General features: G+C 42.9%; 1 protein-coding gene across 4 annotated transcripts in view; it reads right to left on the bottom strand.

Annotated features, from left to right (window-relative positions):
* Positions 1 to 20,501, bottom strand: part of shroom3 (shroom family member 3) — a 277,424-nt gene that overhangs the window by 145,958 nt on the left and 110,965 nt on the right. For 2 of the 4 annotated variants that reach the window (XM_060935699.1, XM_060935700.1), the window contains exon 1: positions 6,472 to 6,775. The exons of the other annotated variants lie outside the window; for them this stretch is intronic. The gene's annotated coding sequence lies outside the window, so the exon portion shown is untranslated. Of the gene's footprint in view, positions 1 to 6,471; positions 6,776 to 20,501 lie in introns of those variants that run through there. 4 annotated transcript variants of the gene reach the window in all.

The following is a 20,501-nucleotide window of genomic DNA, read 5'->3' as shown; positions in this document are numbered from 1 at the left end:
TTCCCATTATCTTTTCATGTGTCACAAACAAATAATAGGATATACACTGAAGAATACACCTTCCTTATTTTAGTATCATGCCAATACTATCAAATTATTCGTATTTTTCATCAGTGCAATGTAATCCAGGCAAAGTTTGAGCTTCACATTACCTTAATGTTAAAATGAACCATCATTGTTATAGCCCCGAGTCAAAAATGAGTTCTTAGACAAATTTATGCCAAAATTACATTCTTCAATGCGTCATGAGTTCCACACACGTAACATGGTACGAATCATTACCCAGGTAATGTTTACCCTAGATAATGTTCTGTATGTATAAGCTTGTTACCATTTGGGATATTTTTTTGGATTAGAAAGATGCTGAAAAATATAAATATTAGATGCCAAAAAAAAAAAAATCAATATGTATTAGCAAATAGTATTGCTGTTTCAAAGACAATATTACAGAGTAATATTAATGCAAATGACAATTATTCTCATTCATCTCATCTCATTATCTCTAGCCGCTTTATCCTTCTACAGGGTCGCAGGCAAGCTAGAGCCTATCCCAGCTGACTACGGGCGAAAGGCGGGGTACACCCTGGACAATTCGCCAGGTCATCACAGGGCTGACACATAGACACAGACAACCATTCACACTCACATTCACACCTACGCTCAATTTAGAGTCACCAGTTAACCTAACCTGCATGTCTTTGGACTGTGGGGGAAACCGGAGCACCCGGAGGAAACCCACGCGGACACGGGGAGAACATGCAAACTCCACACAGAAAGGCCCTCGCCAGCCACGGGGCTCGAACCCAGGACCTTCTTGCTGTGAGGCGACAGCGCTAACCACTACACCACCGTGCCGCCTGACAATTATTCTATGTACAGTATTGTGCAAAGTTCTTAGGCACCATATTTTTTTCATACAAACTTTGTTACAGATTTCTATCTTATGACTTCTACATTATCGAGTCAGTACAAAAACATTTTAGAGCGCCAAATGTGTGTTTTCCAGAACAAAATTAAATGTTACAGGAAAAATAAGTTTGTATCTGAGCAGCATATTACACAAAAGACCACTTTTCAGATTAAAAAAGAAAACATAATGAAGGCTGCTGGGTTTTGGTGCAAAATTAAGAAGCAAGTATGACAGTCAAAGTGTCCAGAAGAACTGTGGCTGGTTCTGTAAGATGCTCAGTAAAACCTACAGCTCATTTCCTTATAAAACTGCACTCATTGTACCTGAGATGCCTATTTTTTTCAGCAAAGGGATGTCTCACACCGCATATTGACTTTGTTTCAGTTATTCTGGCTTACTGCTGTTTATGGTATTTTTTTTAAATGTTGAAACATTTTATTTCATTATTTTAAAGCCATTTTTAGTCTACAGCATTTCTATACATGTGCCTAAGACTTTTGCACACTACTGTAACAGGGACAGACTACTAACTGGGCATACTGGTTGTAACTGTTTTTAGCTGGAGAAAGATAAGCAGATGAAAAATCCATAAATAACCATAAAGTCACACTAATTATGTAATTGGAAAGAATACTTAGAATATTCGGGCGGCACGGTGGTGTAGTGGTTAGCGCTATCGCCTCACAGCAAGAAGGTCCGGGTTCGAGCCCCGTGGCTGACGAGGGCCTTTCTGTGCGGAGTTTGCATGTTCTCCCCGTGTCCGCGTGGGTTTCATCCGGGTGCTCCGGTTTCCCCCACAGTCCAAAGACATGCAGGTTAGGTTAACTGGTGACTCTAAATTGACCATAGGTGTGAATGTGAGTGTGAATGGTTGTCTGTGTCTGTGTCAGCCCTGTGATGACCTGGCGACTTGTCCAGGGTGTACCCCGCCTTTCGCCCGTAGTCAGCTGGGATAGGCTCCAGCTTGCCTGCGACCCTGTAGAACAGGATAAAGCGGCTAGAGATAATGAGACGAGATGAGACTTAGAATATTCAATTTGGCCACTGGTCAAATTAAAGGCAAAGACACTGAAGATTTGGTAGGGAAAGAAGTCGTCAGTCACCAAAGGAAAGACTGCCTTCTGCAAAGCACAGAGGTAACTCACATACTCCTAACGTAATCGTGGATGCACTGTTTTGCATGTGTTTGGTTGCGGGGTGGGGCAGTCAGGGCTTCGTGCATTGGTTCATGCATAGCGGGCAGCGAGAGGTATGCCCAAGGGTCTATGATTTACTAATCCATCCATGAATGTGTTTCATTTAAAACTTTCAAAGATGAAAAAGGTCGAGTTCAAAGAGCCCTTGCATAGAGAGAATCTCTCACACTTATTTAAGTGTTAATCGCGTATTAAAATTTATGCAAAATACCAGAATGAGCTCATCCAATCTCAGCAGTTCCACGTACCATGATGGCGTCAATCAGAGAAACACCACTCCACCCAGGAGAGAAACTTTGACCAAAGCTGAACTCCATAATAGCTGAAAGTGGCAATGAATTAAGAAACCAAAGCTCAAGTCAAATCAACGTTCTTGTTCTTGACTTCTCTTAAATTCAAAATCAGCCTGAAGATCACAAAACTGGCAAAGCTTCCACGATCCCAGGTAGCACTGAATCAGCCTTTTCCTTCCCCGTTTAGAGTAGGGCTCATGATACTTCACCAGAAATGCTTTCTGAGAGCTGACAAAAACAAACTTTGGAAAGACCCAAGCTTTCATGGACTTTCAAAACAGTAGTAAAATCTTAGAAATCCATCAAACAAGGGAGCGGGTAGTAAACAGCAAGGCATACCATGTTGTTTACTACCCACTCCCTTGTGTGATGGATTTCTCAGATGCATGACTTCTTCAACTAGTATACTCTCATAGCTTTGAATGAGCAAATTCCATGTAAACAGCTCCACTGCACTGACTTGAAACAGAAAAGCAAATAAACTTGACCAAAATATGAAACTATTTTAATGAACGACTAGCAGAGACGAACACTACATCATTTCATTTTCAGCGTTCACCCATCAGCTTAAAAACATGCTAAATATGTTAAGAAATATGAAACAGTGTAGCGTTTGTCTTCATTCTTGCTTTAAAAGAAATAATGCTTCAGCTTTTCACTATAAAAAATGCTATCAGAAATCTATTAAACTAACAGATACTGTACAACTGTGGTAAGTGTGTCTGAGAGGGAGAACAGGTACCATCTAACACCCCACACACACACACACACACACACACCTATCTACTGGCCAATAACAATGGAGGTGGGAGGGCATTTTGGACACTTATGCTGTGTTCACACTTATACCGGTACGATAGTGGTATAACTGTATCGATACAAAGTATACCGGTACAGTTTAGTGCATCTGTCCACACTAGCGAGAAATGTTTGCGGTTTTCTTTCACGGTAGTTGAAATGCACGTGCGCGAAATGTTTCCGTGGTTACTGAGTAACTTCCTTCCGAGAATATGGCGGATGAAACAATGTGTGTGTGCTTTTTGTTGTCAATGTACAGTCTGTATTTCTGGTGGTCATTTACACTACGTTCACACTGCAGGCTGAAGTGACTCAAATCCGATTTTTTTCACCCATATGTGACCCGTATCCGATCTTTTATTGACAATATGAACGACACAGATCCGATTTTTTCAAATCCGACCCAGGCCGTTTGTATATGTGGTCCTAATTCCGATTCCTAGCCGATCTTTTCATATGCGACTTCAGTTTGAACCGCCAGGTCGCATTCATCCGACTTACACGTCATCAACAAGCCACAAACGTCACTATTCTGCGCTGAAGTAGGCGGCGGGTCTCTCAAAAAAAGTTACAACAACGTGGCGCATGAGATCAATGCGACTCCGCACCCACACGTTCCTTTGAACGGAGGTTGCAGTCACTACCCCGCAGAACGCCTGAGCCAAAACCCTTGCCCTCTTCCTTCTCAACCTCCTCCTTAACATCAGGCTATTGTGCATGTTCTGGCTCCGTCGCAACAACAACTGCATCATCGCCAGGTACTCCATGCTGGCTACTGTCATACACAGGAAACTTTAGGTTACTTCCGTAAACACTGGCCATGCTCACTGCGTGTGACGTCGTTGTATCCTGCAATGCGCATGCGGAACACTTTTAGGTCGCTTTTCGTTCATACTGAGGATCACATACAAGTGGCATACATTTGTTAATGTGAACGACCTCACAAAAAAATCGGATTTCACAAAAAAATCGGAATTGAGCATTAAGCCTTGCACTGTGAACGTAGTGTTATTCAGTCGAATCGTATAAAACGCGCGAGGCAGTTGAGAAAGAAACAAACGAATCTCCGTTCTTCACTATTTTATTCAGCGAAGACACCGATTGAGGTGTGTGACTTTGCGCATGCGCATTATATTTGTATCGATACAGAGCCGCTTCATCTGTCCACACTACAGCGAAGCGCTACAGTACCGATACTGTACCGGTACGAAACCCATACATTTGTGGGTTTCGTACCGATACAGTTATACCGCTACAGTACCGGTATAGTTGCTAGTGTGGACAGGTGTTGCGGTACGAAAGTAGTATCGTATCGGTACAAAATCCCTAGTGTGGACAGGGTATTAGAAGGGTGTCCGAAGGGTAGGGACCAGACAAACAGTGATCCCCTGGTCCTCCAGGGTGGGGGTTGGGCTGAGTACTGATAACCCTCTCCCATAAAAACACACTATTACAGAAACCGGAAGCAGAGAAAATCCATCAAATCTCAGGGATGCTGTGGCCACTCATCTGAACAATGGAGAGCCCGTGGTGCACGAGGGCCAAAGCCGACAGGAAGCCCTTGGGCCGACTAGGCCATTTTTACACCCAACAAACACCACGAGGTGTTATCACCCAAATGAGAATGGGTTCTCTTTTGAGTCTGGTTCCTCTCTAGATTTCTTCCTCTTGTTGTTTCAGGGAGTTTTTCCTTGCCACTGTCGCCTCAGGCTTGCTCATGAGGGATAAATTTATTAATTCATGCGTTTAAAATCTTTTTTTCTGTAAAGCTGCTTTGCGACAATATCTCATCTCATTATCTCTAGCCGCTTTATCCTTCTACAGGGTCGCAGGCAAGCTGGAGCCTATCCCAGCTGACTACAGGCGAAAGGCGGGGTACACCCTGGACAAGTCGCCAGGTCATCACAGGGCTGACACATAGACACAGACAACCATTCACACTCACATTCACACCTACGGTCAATTTAGAGTCACCAGTTAACCTAACCTGCATGTCTTTGGACTGTGGGGGAAACCGGAGCACCCGGAGGAAACCCACGCAGACACGGGGAGAACATGCAAACTTCACACAGAAAGGCCCTCGCCGGCCCTGGGGCTCGAACCCAGGACCTTCTTGCTGTGAGGCGACAGCGCTAACCACTACACCACCGTGCCGCCTCTTTGCGACAATGTCTATCATTAAAAGCACTATACAAATAAACTGACTTGACATGTCTGTGTGCCTGTGCCATTCTAGCCTCAGATTCTTGTCTTCAGCTCGCAAGAGTGAAACCCAGTGTGGTCTTCTGCTGTTGTAGCTCATCCACCTGAAGGTTCGACATGTTGTGCATTCTAAGATTCTTTTCTGATCACTATATTTGTAAAGAATAGTTATTTGAGTTGCCACAGCCTTCCTGTTAACTCAAACCCATCTGGCCATTCTCCTCTGACCTTTCTCATCAACAAGGCATTTCCACATGCTGCTCACTGGATGTTTTCCACACCGTCTGTTGTATACTCTAGAGACTGTTGTGAGTGAAAATCCCAGGTGATCAGCAAGTTCTGAAATATTCAAACCAGCCCATCTGGCACCAACAACAATGCCGCAGTCCAAGTAACGGAGATCATATTTTTTTTCCCCCCCGTTCTGATGCTTGATGTGAACATTAACTGAAGCTCCTGGCTTGCACCTGCATTATTTGATGCACTGCATTGCTGCAACATGGATTGGCTGATTGGATGACTGCATAAATATGCGGATGTTCCCAAAAAAGTGAACAGTGAATATGCTTTAAAGTGAAACCGAATTATTAGGCTAATAATATCTTCTACAATAGTCCATAGCTAACACAGTGATTATTAGGATAACAGCTAACATAATACATAGTGAAACTGAACTAGTAGCTAATACGTTGCATAGTTTATAATAAACTATTAATTTTAGGTATTAGGTTTATCATAAAAAAAATTATGATCGTTAGGCTAATAAAAACAGAGTATAAGCAAACTTAAGGTGCTGGCTAACAGTATATACTACAGCAAGAATGACATGCCATGACCCCACTGTTCATAGTCACAAATCACAAATAACAGTTATTATTGGTCAGTTCCATTTAAAAGCTTCTTCAGCACTAGTCAGTTGAATAAATGTGGGTTAAAAGAAACATTTAATGCACTAGAAGTCTTTTTTGCACGTGTACATTAGTGCACGTATCTAAGCATGTGTGGATGCTGTGTGTGTTTGTGTGTGTGAACAAGAGAGAGTGGTTTCACCAGAACAGGTGCGTACGCTTACCTCTCAAGATCAGGTGTCGCAGGGAGTGGTGCTCCGTTTTTGTTTTTCCCAAAACCAAAATGTGAGCCAAAAACAACAAATCAGCTGCGGAGTGAACTTTAAACCACCAGGTAAAACAATTACGCAGCTAATACGGCTCTCCAGCCATTTCTCACTCTCTCTCACACACACGCAGACCTGTACGCACTTTTCAGGCACGAGCTTAATATAAACATTAAGAAATTCAAAATACTATCTCGCCAAACCCTGAAAAAAAAGTGTGACCAACATCCTCTGTCTTTCTTCCTCCGTTTCTCCCTCTCTCTATCTCTCTTTCCCCAAACACAGTGGATTGAGAAAGGAATCAAATTACTTCCCTCCCCTCAGCCAATCAGCATGCATGAATGGAAACCATGTCAGTGGTGTCACAGGGCAGGTTACACATCTCTTTCATTCTCTCTGACAGTCCAGTTGCCTCTTCTCCATCTCCCTCTTTCATTCTAAAACGCTTTCCATTTATTTTATGCTAATTTTAAATGTGTGCATAAATATGCCTAAATCAGGAAAAAAAATCTGCTTGTTTAAATGGAAGCTTAATCTTTCATATTGCCACCTGTTTTCTCCAGCTCTGCCTTTTTTACACACTCTCAAAAACATATTATGGATGTATATGTACTGTACATATTACTGTTGTTGCATGTGGGTGTGTATTGTCTAGTAGTGTTGTTGTTTTTTTGTTTTTTTAGTGCCAATGAGCAACAGTAGTATCATAATTTCCCCAGGAGTCAGATGCAAATGCAGACATGATTTTATTTTAACTAAAACAGAAAACAAAGATAAGGCGAGGCAAGGCAATCTTAACAGAGTTGCACTATTTATGGAAAAACAAGCACAGTGCTCAGCAACAGAACAAATGCAGGGCTTATATAGGGTACTAATCAGCACAAAACACATTATAAGTATGCATCAAGACATTAAGTGAGTCATAATACAGATAAAGAGATCAGGTTGCCCTCTGGCAGACTGGCGGTCAAGCTAACTATTAGCTATTTACACTCAGCAAATGCAGCAACAATCCCTGCTAATTCCTTCTGATTTTCATTTTTTCTTCACAATAAACATATAATGAAAGGGCGTATATGACAAGATAAGATGAAATCACAGTTACAATTTTTTATCCAATTTGCAGGAAATGAAAACTAACTGCAGGTCAGAACTAGATTTGAAAGAAATGAACAACGAGCACACACACCTATGCTAACAGTGCACAGGAGCCTCGCTCAAGGCCATCCCATATTAACCTAACCACATATCTTTGGACTGTGGGGGAAACCAGAGCACCCGGAGGAAACCCACACAGAAAGGCCCTTGCCGGCTGCTGGGTTTGAACCCAGAACCTTCTTGCTGTGAGGCGACCATGCTAACCACTACACCACCGTGCCACCCAAGATACATCCTATAAAGCACTAGCAGAGTGGTGGCCCATACAGGTCTACCCAGTGACTAATGCTGTGACAAGCCCTACTGGCACCATTAACGCATGCTCAGTGCCACTGGTTCCATCTGGATTTGCCACACAACTGATTCAAAGACATATCCTAGGACATATCAATGTTGTTTACCTCAGTTCATTGGGTGTTTCAGATCTTTCAACATCATACACCCTTGTTCAGCCAGGGTTGATCAGACCCTAGCTTGTGTCCCAGCAGCATTGACCCATGGATCACTCCTCCTGATCCAAAGCCATCTACAGGCTGTCTCTGCAGCCTCCATGGTGAACCTGACAGCTTTCCTTTTTGCAGCCCTCTGTGATGCCAAGTAGAGTGTAGACCTTGCCCAGTAAGTGTCCTGCAAAGCCTCTACAACCAACTTCAATGGGCTCATAGTGTGCCTTCCAGCCTCTCCTCCAGCACTGATCCACCAGCTTCTGGTACTTGGACCATTTCTGCTCATCTGCTTCTTCCATACAGTTCTCCCAGGGAACTGTCAGCTCTAAAAGGAGCATCTGCTTTGATGAGGCTGATGATAGCACCACACCTGTCATCAACAAAGTTGTCATAATGGGGTCAGGGAAATTGAGCTGCCTCCCCCAGGTCGAGTCGCAGCTCCCAGTCCGATGCAGAAGTGAGCAGACTGACTGCTGATCTGGGCTGTGACTGAGTCTACAGACCAGTCCTGACAAAGGTGAATTTCCTCTGGTTGCAGAGATGTTTGTTGTTGGCCATGGCTTTGGAGATTATCTCTGCAACTGTCTTCAGCACCAGTGGTAGTAGCCCTCACCCAGGGTTATTGGGCAGCTGCCAAGATATCAGTCCAGGACATCCTCCTCTCTAGCACAACCTTGTCCATGCTCCCTCATACCTGCCATCCTTGTGGTCTGTTCCTTCTTGACACCTGCCCACATCTCATCATAGTGAGGCTGTGGAATGGCTCCCAACCCTGCCTGTACAGTTGCCACCATACCCACCAATGCCCTGTGTCTCAGCCAAGACTCTGTTATCTCCAGGCCTTCCTGGGCTCTCCACTTCCTGCCTGTCCACACTGCAATACTGGTCAAAGCCACTTTAGTGTCCCTGGAGTCCAGGTAGAGCATTGCCTGTCTTGCGCAAGAAACCCTGAACTCATCACCAAGGCTGCTGATGGGGAGCTGGAGATTGTTGCTCTTCCCATACAGTGCTGCACTGGCTTTGTGGCAGACCCAGCCAGAGGTATCTTCAACTCCACTGTCGACAGGGTTACCTTGTACACCAGCAGAGGTGAAAAGACTCAAGGTAAAATGCCACATTGGTAAATCCAAGTCTTGTACCTGTCTGGTAGGCCAGGTTTGTCTACTGTGGCCAGCCAAGTCTCATACTCCTTGATGCTTGCTTGGATTGTCGTTGCATCCCTGAGGCTACTGTCAAAAACCTTGCCTAGACTCTTGACTGGTTTCTCATTGATGGATGGGATTGCACTGCCATCCAAATAAAAGCGAAATTTGCCCATCACTTTTCCCATCTTCAACACCATGGCTTTGGAATGGGCAGGTTTGAAACACATCCTTTCCCAGTAGATGACCTTTTCCAGCCCCAGGAGGATCCACCTACCAGCAGGTACACCTAGACAAAGCAAACCTAGGTCTTCCTTCACTTCATGGACCTCCCTGATCACCTGGGTGACAACTCCATTTGTTCTAAGCACCCTAGAACTCCAGGAATGCCAGCTTTTTGTACTGAGATATCAATGTAGGCATTCTTTCAGAGGAAGCATGTTATCCTTCTGGACACTAAAGAAATTATTCCCATCCAAGCTGAGACATGAGATGTACCTGAACTCAACCAAGAGAGCTTGCTTGAGTTCTCTTCCTTGGTTATCCAGACACCCTCCGCCTAACTCCGCTGCTCCGCTACAGTGCCCCTGCACCAAATCACTTGCAGAATTTCCAAGAAGATTCTGAGGAGCTTTGAGCAGTGCTTGTACACCTTATATGGTACTCCATTGGGTCCTGGAGCAAAGCTGGCTCTGGCTGCAGTAATCACCTCCTGTATTTCCTTCCAGGTGGGCTCTCTGGTGTTCCCTGAGCATCAGCCCTTTTGTCTCTTAATGTACACATTTCTCTTTATGGGAAAGCTTTTTAAAGAATTGTTCAATGCAACAATGCATGTGTGTATTTACATATCTCCACCCAAATGTATTTTCAAGTTCCAGTGTTTATGGAAGTTGAAGTCCAGCCATCATCCATAACCACTTATCCTGTGCAGGGTTGCGGGCAAGCTGGAGCATATCCCAGCTGACTATGGGTGAGAGGGCAGGGTACACCCTGGACGAGTCGCCAGGGCCGACACATTGAGACAAACATGCACACCTGCAGTCAATTTAGAGCCACCAATTAGTTATACCTGCATATCTCTGAACTGTGGGGAAAACCAGAGCACCCAGAGGAAACCCATGCAGATACAGGGAGAACATGCAAACTTTACACGGAAAAGGTCCCCCCCGTCAGCCACTGGGCTCGAACCCAGGACCTTGCTGTGAGGCGACAGTACTAACCATTACACCACCATGCTGCCAGAAGTTGAAGTCACTTCATGTAATTCAAAAACTCTTCTTACTACATGTAAATGGTGTGTTCAATATTGAACAACATTTCCCCAAGTTTAGCTGCATGAATTATTAAGAACAACTGTCCATTTCTGTAATTTGGCTGAAGTCAAAGCTGCAGAGGCACAAGATCCAAACAACTAACCATGGAAGCACACATAACAATCCATATTCTTATGTTAACATTTTGGACATTCGCTTAATGTTTGGATGGAAATATCAGTTTTCTTCTTCCTTCAGCTATGGATACTCTGACAAGACACAATAAACACACCAGGAATCTAATTTCATAAAATAATTGTGCTTTTAAGCACACAAAAACCTCAATCATATACAATGAACATGAGGAAGGTAATATACCTGGATGCAAAAAACAGATGGGGAATAGACATGAACGAAAAAGAGAAACCTCACAGATATGGGTAAACACTTCTAATCACTTCTTAGTGATTAATGAAAAGGTGAATAGGACTGGAGAAACATTTAGAGAGTGGACAAGAGAAAGAGAAAAAAAAACACAAGTACAAGCCCACATTCGGCGGCACGGTGGTGTAGTGGTTAGCGCTGTCGCCTCACAGCAAGAAGGTCCTGGGTTCGAGCCCCGGGGCCGGCGAGGGCCTTTCTGTGTGGAGTTTGCATGTTCTCCCCGTGTCCGCGTGGGTTTCCTCCGGGTGCTCCGGTTTCCCCCACAGTCCAAAGACATGCAGGTTAGGTTAACTGGTGACTCTAAATTGACCGTAGGTGTGAATGTGAGTGTGAATGGTTGTCTGTGTCTATGTGTCAGCCCTGTGATGACCTGGCGACTTGTCCAGGGTGTACCCCGCCTTTCGCCCGTAGTCAGCTGGGATAGGCTCCAGCTTGCCTGTGACCCTGTAGAAGGATAAAGCGGCTAGAGATAATGAGATGAGATGAGATGAGAAGCCCACATTCACCTTACTAAGCACATGATCCTAGACATATAATCTGTGTGTGTATATGTATATGCTTATGTTTGTGCTTTGAGCACCTGCTTTATACTGCACCTGTCCCCAACTGTGCACCTTTGTATACTGTGACTTAATATAGCAACACACACACACACAGAGTGCGGATCAGGGTAGCCTGTGTTTTGGAGTACAGAAGTGTTACCTCATCCTGCACCTATGTAAATACACACACAAGTTCACATTCACATTTCAGGCAGCTAAAATCCTACCTCTTTAACCCCTTCAATGTCCTTGGATGAGTCACGTACGTCATGAAATCTTTTACCGTTGTGCCTTATGATGTACGCTACTCGTCATAAACACCTCCGTTTATGTACCTTACATGGCATATTACAGTGGCACATTACCACAAGTTGGCCTAGTGGTTAGTGTATCTGCCTCTTGATCGGGAGGTCACAAGTTCTATTCATAGTTGGGTCATACCTAAGACCATTGTAAAAATGGTCCCCAGTTACTTGGAATACATGGACCCTTGGTGTACATTGTGTTTTCAAGTACTAGTAATTCATGTTTATGGACAGGTTCTCATTGACAAGACCTGATGTTTTTGAAGTTGTTTTTGATTACTAAAGTTACTTTTACTCTACAACAGTGCTTCTTGTGATTTTTCTATAGCCTGGCAAGCCAGACTAAGACCCCGTCCACACGTAGCCGGGTATCTGCTAAATCGAAGATATTTTTCTACGTTTTGGCCTGTCATCCACATGAAAACGCATCAAAAACGAATATTTAAAAAAACTCCGGGCAAAGTGAAGATTTTTGAAAACTCCGTGTATGCCTTTTCGTGTAGACAGAGATAACCGGAGTTTTGCGTTTTAGAACGTCACAATCTGCGCCAAAAAAATGACAACAAATCTGCCCTGACGTCAAACGTGCAACCTTTGTTTACTGCAGAAGCCAGATTAAGCATGGACTTAAGCTAGCCGCACACTACGGCGATCCACGCGGTACCGAACCGACCCATTTCAGAGCCGACTCCCGACAGGGCACGCACATATCCCCCGACTGTTGACGAGTGCAGTCGCGATTGAAGCGACACGTGACAACTTAATAGCTTTGTGATTGGCTATTGGATATAGTTACTGTTAAATCCAACACTTGAAGATGCTACAGGCTGAATTACAAATGACACAACATGGAATATGTAGCGCACTATCTAGGCTGCATGAGCTATTATTTCCAACCTTAAATAGTGCACTTATATAGGGGAGTTAAAGCGATTTGGAATTCAGCCACACAACTTGAGCAGAGTGGCTTTCCAGCCCACTGTGTCTATGGATAAAGCTTCAGTCTATGGAATTACAGTATATACCTGCATTAGGTGCTACCAACACGTATTTCTCACGCTAGAAATTGTGTTTAATGATGTCACGTGTTATATGCGAAAGATATGATTGGCTATTGCTAGCGACTCTCGCCGATCAGTCTGGCTCCCGATTAGTTTTTTGAATCGGCTGTGAGACGAGTCGGTACCATCGAAAACTAGTCTTTACGCCTGACTCGCGACTTCAGTTGGCTCGGTACGCTGAAAATCGGCGTAGTGTGCGGCTAGCTAAAGAGTAATGGATCGGAGTAGTGCCTTGAAAGCGTTAATTATTGTGCAGGTGCTATTTACATGTTTAATTTTAGAAGCCCAACTACTGCTCCAAGAGCACAGGCGATGTGATTAGGGGGTCGGATTTGGGGAAATAACCATCTACAGGTTTGGAATGCTTATGAATGTGATTGAAAACGCAGATGTTCGGTTATGTGTGGAAGGGATTTTTTTCGAAGACGAGGTGGTGTGGATAAAACATTTTTATAAACGGAGGGGGGGAAAATGTTCGGTTTTAAAAATACCCGGCTACGTGTGTACATGGCATAAATGTGAATATTTAGTCTGGCCTCAATCCGTAGACATTTCCGAAGGGGGTAGGAGGAACAAACCGCTGTCTTTCAAACTGTCTCTGTGCGTATAGGCCAACGCTCTGACCAATCAGCGCAACAGTGACTGTGACGTAGTCAGGGCGACAGAAAGCAGTGGGGGAGACCTTGAAATAAATAATTTTTAAAAATGCGTATTAATTAATAAACAGGTTCTAGATATTAAGAAGTTTGGAGATAATGACCACAAGTTTGGAGTCTGTACCACATACACTCATTTTTTTTCCAAGTGTTTGCTTAAACTGTTTTTGAGAGTTTTTATTTAGTGGTGTTTGGTGAAATAATTTCCCTTAAATTTAAAATAACGGGAAAATAAGAAACAATCAAAAAGTAATGTTTCAAAGCTGTTTATTAATTCTTCGTACTGCACAAACTAGCCCCATCCTTTTGGCTACGAGCGGAGCCAGCTGGTAGATCAGACTTTTGCCATAGCCGGTCGGCAAAACAGCGAAAACGTCCTTCTTGAAAAGGAATGAGCGGAGAGCCTCTTCCTGCTCATGTTTCAACGAAAACTCCAAGTCTAATTCTTCTAAAACTGATTCCAAAGCGGAGTCAAACGAGCGCTGTTCACTAGCTGTAGCCATCTTTCCTGTTGTGCTTTCTCCAGCGTCACGCAGCTTTGTCGTCACTCCTGCAAAAGCCCGCCCAAAGAATCCAAACAAAAACCTTGCGTTGTGATTGGCGGGCACGATTTGATGCCCGGGGTGTTTTTGTTTATATGGTGTGAGGCTAGACCCACTCGCTAGGCAAAAATATTTTTGGCCGCTAGGCGGGTGGGTCTAGTTTACTAGGCTAATTTTTCTATACAAATATTAAAAATATAACGTTCTGAACAAGTTAGAGAAAGATTATCAAAATATCCCAACTTTGACCTATTTTTGTCCTACATGCCCGGCATATTACAATTAATTATGGGTGGCAGCCAACTTAAAACTTAGTTTTAGTTGTATACTGTTTCTATGGTGTTTTTAAATAAAATTTTTTTAATTATTTCAACAATTAATTATTTTAATAATTGAACATTTATTATTCATGCATCATCAATAACCAATGCCATGAAGAAGCTGTTTTGAGAGCAAAAGGAGGCCCTACTGTGTTCCTAATAAAATGCTCTGTGAGTGTATATATTTTTGCATACTTTTTAATTTACATCTGTATTTGTTATTGCATTTTGTTATCTTAATTTCACTATCAAAATTATAACATTTTGCTTTATTGGATGAAGAGTGTGATTTTCAATAATACTAACACTATTCTGTTAATAATAACAATAGGAATTGTATCCTACCTCTAATACCACTAACAACAAAATCAACAATAAAACTTCTAAATTATAAATGTAAAGGTAGAGATAGTAAAAGCAAAAGAAACAGGATACTTTAGACAATAGTAATGGGCACAACTGAAGAATGACAAAACATCCCATTTCCTGGAAACTTTGTATACAATTTTCACTACCTCTGAAGTACACTGCAATTACTATACACAGTCCCCTCCAAAAGTATTGGAGCAGCCAGGGCAATTTGTTTGTAATTTGCTATACACTGAAGACATTTGAGGTTGCGATCACAAGATGAATGAGATGATAGATCAGAATTTCAGCTTTCATTTCCTGATATTTACATCTAGATGTTTTAAACAACTTTTGTTTTTAAAGGCACATTTTATTTGAACCCACCCATTCTTCAATTGATCAGAAATATTGGAACACGCGACTGACCAAAGTTTGTTGTTGCCCAGGTATGCCCTGTTAGGTTGATTCTTTAAACAATTAATATCTGAATGTTTGCTCTTGGACGGAGTCCTTGGTTTCACCTGTGAAAACTGTGTTTGTTTTTAAAAGGATAAATCAACAGTAAATGGGGGTGTACATGTCAGACAGCCTCACCTGGACACCCAACACCACCACCATAAAAAGCCCAGCAGTGTCTCCACTTCCTGCAGAGGCTGAAAAAGGCCAGCCTCCCATTCTTACCACCTTCTACTGGGGGACTATCAAGAGCATCCTCTGCACATGCATCACTGCCTGGTATGGGAACTGCACGGCCACTCATTGCAAGTCCCTGCAGCAGATTGTGAGGGGGGTCCCCCTCCCATTACTTACAGAACTCTATGATAAACACTCTATCTGCCATGCAACCAGCATTGTGGCAAACCCCTCCCATGGACTGTTCACCCCTCTGTTGTCTGGTAAAAAGTTTTGGAGCAACCGAACCACCACTGACAGATACTACAACAGCCTCTTCCGCTAGCCAGATGGGCTCATCAACACATCAGTGCCCCCTTCCTACACCAAGAGCCTGAAAATAGACTAACACGTGTCTGGACTGTTTACATTGCACTGACAATTGGTATAAAAGTCACTTTACACTTACTGTTGCACTATTTATTACACATTGCTCTTTTTGTTTATCAGTGCTGGGTTTACCATGCACTGACGCTTTAAACTGGCACAAGTCACTTTACACTCTTCACTGCATAGTGTACATTACCATCACATTACTCATTGCTCATTTTGCCCTACCCGTTTGTCCTTTTGACTTGCGCTGGTTTATGTTTGTCTTATTTTTTGTCTTTTATGTTGCACCACACATCTTAGAGAAATGGTATTTTAACCCTACTTACATATGGATGAGTTCACAATAAACATCTCTTGAATCTTGAACATGAAGACCAGAGAGCTGTCGATGGGAAAAAAATAAGCCATTTTGAAGTTAAAAAAGGGAAAATCATTCAGACCCATTGCACAAGTCTGAGGCATAGCCAATACAACAATTTGGAAAGTCCCGACAAAGAAAGAAACCACTTGTATACTATCAACCAGACATCAAAATGGTCGGCCAAGGAAAACAACAGCAGTGGAGAACAGAAACATTGTGAGAACTGTGATGAAAATCCAAAAACAACAGTCAGTGACATCACCAACAACCTCCACAGAGCAAGGGTGATGGTATCACCACTCAAAGAAGACTTTGAGGGCAGAAATATAGACGCCATACCACAAGATGCAAATGAATTATCAGCAGTACGAATTGAAAGGCCAGACTGGAATTTACAAAGAAATACAGAGATGAGCTACAAAAGTTCTGGAACTAAGATGAACTTTTACCAAAGTGATGGAAAGGTCAAACTGTGGAGAAATAAAGTATCTGCTCATGATCCAAAACATGCAAGCTCATCGAACAGTCAAGTACAGTGGCGGTAGTGTCATGACTTGGGCTTGCGTGGCTGCTTCTTGAACAGGTTTGCTAATCTTTACTGATGATGTAACTCAATGGTAGCAGCAGAATGAATTCAGAAGTCTACAGAAACAGTCTCTCTGCCAATTTACGGAGAAATGCATCCGATCTAATTGGGAGGAACTTCATCATGGAGCAAGACAATGACCCAAAATACACTGCCAACATGACAAAGGACTTCATCAGAGGAAAAAAGTGGAAGAAAGTGTTTTAGACTGACCAAGTCAATCACCAGACCTTAACCCAATTGAGTATACATTTCACATCCTGAAGAGGAGGCTGAAGGGAGAAACACCTCAAAACAAACAACAACTGAAAGAAGCTACAGTACAAGTCCGGAAGAATGTGATGGTGATGTCAGTGAGTCACTGGCTTTTCCCATTACGCTATTTTCAAGCAAGGGGTATGCAACCAAATCTCATCTCATCTCATTATCTCTAGCCGCTTTATCCTTCTACAGGGTTGCAGGCTGGAGCCTATCCCAGCTGACTATGGGCGAAAGGCAGGGTACACCCTGGACAAGTCGCCAGGTCATCACAGGGCTGACACATAGACACAGACAACCATTCACACTCACATTCACACCTACGGTCAATTTAGAGTCACCAGTTAACCTAACCTGCATGTCTTTGGACTGTGGGGGAAACCGGAGCACCCGGAGGAAACCCACGCGGACACGGGGAGAACATGCAAACTCTGCACAGAAAGGCCCTCGCCGGCCCCGGGGCTCGAACCCAGGACCTTCTTGCTGTGAGGCGACAGCGCTAACCACTACACCACCGTGCCGCCATGCAACCAAATATTAAGCATTATTTAGTTTAATTTATAACTATCTGTTCTAGTATTTTGCTCACCTAAACACTAGGTGGTCTGCCACCAAAGGTGCTATGTTCTAAGTTGTTTGGCACATCTAGATGTAAGGCAATTATTAAAAAATGTTCAGTTTCTGGTCCACCGGCTGGGTGAGTGCCGTTTGTGCGGTTGAAATTTTTTTTTTTTTAACGCTGGTTTTTTGACATTTTTTTCGGGTTCGTAAATCTAAAATCGAACTTGACATTTACGCATTCCCAGGGCTTTCCACTAAGGCTCATACTAGCCAGCCATGACAAATAAGTAGCCAGCCGGGGGGGGGGGGAGGAAACACAAAATAAACTCCTGTGCACGCAGTTCCCAGGATTAAATGTATTTTCCACAGACCATTTATTTATTCACTTTACTCAAATACAAAGTAAAATGGCAGTAAATCTTCTCTTTTCTTGCGTATTGCATCATGAGGCGTTCCTGGCTTGTAAATCTCTTATTTTCGGTGCATGACACATTCACGCAGCTGAGCATGCTATGAATTAACAACGACAACGGTCTGCAGTGGGGCTACACAATTAAACACTCTGCGAACATTTCTCCATTTGTGTATGAAAATACACTCCAACCACTCAGTTTGGTTTCATTTACAACCAACGGTGTCTTTTGATGCCAGCACGTAATTGAACGAGAGAAGACTGGTTTACCGGAGACAAAATAAGCGTTATCTCTGCTTCTGTTCCCTCCGACGGCCCCGACACACTACTGCCTCCGCCGAGTGCGCGCGCGCACTCTGAACTGAATCAGCTCTGCGCATGCGCCGTGCAGCACAAAAAAATGGCAGCCACCATGAAGGAAGGCGATCCGGAGTTTTCAATTTTGCTTAAGTGTGAAATCGCAAAATGGCATTCTAGCGAACAACAGAATAGTAAAGATTCAGAAAAACAAATCATTCAGTGATCATTTTAATAGTGTAATTTTATCCGAACTAGGCCTAACGGTCGATTTAGAACTACAAAAAAATCCGTGTGTCAGACATTTTAAGTACCTTTGTAAAAGTTTTGCAAATGTTGCAGTCAGCATTTAAAATGCTAACTTAAAGTTTTTGTACAAGTTTCAGTTGATTAAACTGTTATTTTATTAAACGTGTCTGCTTTTGTAATAAAAAAGTACTGAAAGAAAAAGCAAACACAGCATTGCGATTTCTTATCCATCCATATATATATATATAAAAATCCCTCCCTCCCGACTGAAAATTTTTTTGCTCACCCGGTGGACAGGAAACGGATTTTTTTTAAGGATGGCCTAAGTATCAGGAAATGAAAGCTGGAATTATGTTCTACCATCTCATATTCATCTCCTGATCTCAAACCCATTGTGTATATATTATTATTTATTCGGCAGTCCATCATTACGATGATGACTGTGAAGTTGTGAAAGAAAAAAAAAATTATACTTGGCATGCTCGTTTGTGGGCTACAAGACCCGCTTTCAAGCGACAGTATCTTTCGCATCTTTCACACTTGAAATTGTGGCCAGTGGGGGGTTTGAGTGTCTGATTTTATGTCTTTCCAAGTACTTTTCCTCTCTAGCCTTTTCCACCTCTTTGATGGCCCTCACAATAACAGAACACCAATGGCTTCTTTCCATAGCTTCACATTCCCGTGTTGAGTGACAAATGCCACTAGTCTTCATATGACACTTCAGTACATCTTTGAAGTGAAGTTTTGGGCGACCACACTTCCTTGTTCCACAGCTTAACTCACCATAGAATACCAATTTTGGTATATGCGTGTTAGGCATCCTTTGCACATGACCCACCCGCCTGAGTTGGGACGCTGCTATAATAGCTTCAATACTAACGGTTTTGGCTCGTCTGAGAACTTCCACCTCAGGGATTTTATCTTGCCATTTTAGATGGAACAGTTGTCTTAGATGACATGGCTGAGTTCTTGTCAGCTTCATGATGTGTCTGTGATAAAGACTCATGCACTCTACTGAATATAACAGGCATGGAAGAACTGCAGTATTGTAAACCTTGATTTTAGTTTCAAGTCTTACATCATGGCGTGACCAAAGCCTCTTGCGTAATGACCTATATGCTTTATTTGCAGCAGTGATTCTTCTGTCCACCTCAAGATCAGACAAATTGGAACATGTTCGGGCACTTCCGAGATAGATAAAAGATTCAACCGTCTTCAGTGCCACACCGTCAACACGAACGATTAACAACACGCCATGCACAAAAACAAAGACCAGACAGCGTCGTGCCCCCATTGTCTGTCTCTCTGGACCTCAGAATCCATCGCCTGAGTGGTACACAGAATGTGTAACAGACTCAGTGGATAAAAGGGGTTGCCCCGCAGTGACAACTTGCCGGGTGATGCCATGCATTAACTAACTGTGTACAACCCCGCTTCCAAAAAAGTTGGGACAAAGTACAAATTGTAAATAAAAATGGAATGCAATAATTTACAACTCTCAAAAACTGATATTGTATTCATAATAGAATATATAGTGGGGCAAAAAAGTATTTAGTCGGCCACCAATTGTGCAAGTTCTCCCACTTAAAAAGATGAGAGAGGCCTGTAATTTTCATCATAGGTACACTTCAACTATGAGAGACAGAATGGGGGGAAAGAATCCAGGAAATCACATTGTAGGATTTTTAACGAATTAATTGGTAAATTCCTCGGTAAAATAAGTATTTGGTCACCTACAAACAAGCAAGATTTCTGGCTCTCACAGACCTGTAACAACTTCTTTAAGAGGCTCCTCTGTCCTCCACTCGTTACCTGTATTAATGGCACCTGTTTGAACTTGTTATCAGTATAAAAGACACCTGTCCACAACCTCAAACAGTCACACTCCAAACTCCACTATGGCCAAGACCAAAGAGCTGTCAAAGGACACCAGAAACAAAATTGTAGACCTGCACCAGGCTGGGAAGACTGAATCTGCAATAGGTAAGCAGCTTGGTGTGAAGAAATCAAGTGTGGGAGCAATTATTACAAAATGGAAG

Source organism: Neoarius graeffei, chromosome 12, assembly GCF_027579695.1.
Source record: "Neoarius graeffei isolate fNeoGra1 chromosome 12, fNeoGra1.pri, whole genome shotgun sequence".
In the NCBI taxonomy this organism is placed as follows: Eukaryota; Metazoa; Chordata; class Actinopteri; order Siluriformes; family Ariidae; genus Neoarius; species Neoarius graeffei.
Note: the sequence above shows the minus strand (reverse complement) of the source record. Positions and strands in the feature narration are given on the sequence as shown.